Genomic DNA, 1452 nt, shown 5'->3' with positions numbered 1-1452 from the left:
CCGCGAGCCACGTGCCATCCTCCCGAGCTTGGGAATTATTAGCTGTCGCATTTCGAGAGTCAGAGTGAGGGGAGTAATATTCGCTGCCGAGTAGAAGTGAATTTGAGTCGTCTTGGAGAGAATCGAGGGCCGAATCGCGCTCGTTCCTTGCGCCACGGGAGAGTCACTGCCGGTTACCGAATAGAGTAGAGCCGGGTAGAAACGCGCGGAGTAGTCACGTTGTCGAGTTTCGTCGGGTCGCGTAACGACGATTATTGTAATTGCGTTATCGTTTGGTGTCGCGTCGCGGAGACGCGCTTGCTAGAATTGTGCTGTCGCCTCGGAACGCGGATTGCCGCGTTGCCGAGTGAACTTCCGGTTGCGGTGTTACCGAGTAGAGTCCGTTTCCGGAATTCACGCTGTCGAGTAGAGTCGAGTCGCATCAAGGAGTTTGCTATAAACGCGTCGCACCATCGCGTGGCGTCGGCCGCGGGCCGGCGTTGCACGTCCGGGAGTCTGGTGGTACAGCGTGTGCGGGTTCTGGCCGGCTGTCGAGGGGTGGGCGTTTGACACCGTCGGAAGATACCGCGGGGAAGGTCGGGCTGTAGCGTATGACCGGCGTCCGGCGTAAGGATTAAGTTAGCGACTCTCTGTGCGAGTACTGAGAGTATCGAGCAAAGTGGAGGGGCGAAGCCCCGGAGAGTACTTGTAATTACTTCACTACTGTAACTTATCATACTTGCTTCACTACATTCTTTTCAAATATAATTGTTCTTATTATTACATTTCGTGTGGTTTATTCTTGTGGCCTATCTCTCTCGCCCTCCGACAAATTTCCCACACCCCTTGTGACCCACCCCCTGCCGTCGCGAAAACGTTACGGGCAAAAGTGAGGAGATTTTGAAAAGAGTGGCACGCTCTCTCGTGCCTGGCGCCCAACTTAGTAATAAGAATTACAATTCTGGCCGAAGAACCGCCTGGCTGTCGCAAAATTCTGCTACCGAGGGAGAGAAGATACTTTTGCGTACTTTGAGTACCGAGAACACGCGACGAAGTTGTGCCGTTGCTTGCGAGTACCGTTACAAATTATATTTCTAATATTTATATGTTTTAAACTCTTATGTCCATTTCCACCAACGTAGATTAACTTTAATGTCGGTTTAACTTGCTCTTCGTCTTTTTCTAATTCTAAAGATAAATTGAACCGAGATTAAAGTTAATTCACGTTGGTGGAAATGGGCATTAATTGTTCTTTACATATTGTTTTATGTTTGAATTACGAGAGTCCTGTACTCATTTTTATATTGTATGTTTTTAATAACGAAAAAACACAACACACTACCATAAAAATAAATCATTATCTTTTAAATTCAAGTATACATATACACGCTTTGTTCGGAATTAGAGCGTTAATTCGTGCGGTAGTCGAGATCGCTCGAGAAACTTCTTCGCTTCGAATCTTTGTTGATTCGA

This window comes from Trachymyrmex cornetzi, unplaced genomic scaffold (genome assembly GCF_001594075.2).
Source record: "Trachymyrmex cornetzi isolate Tcor2-1 unplaced genomic scaffold, Tcor1.1 scaffold344, whole genome shotgun sequence".
NCBI lineage: Eukaryota > Metazoa > Arthropoda > Insecta > Hymenoptera > Formicidae > Trachymyrmex > Trachymyrmex cornetzi.
Note: the sequence above shows the minus strand (reverse complement) of the source record.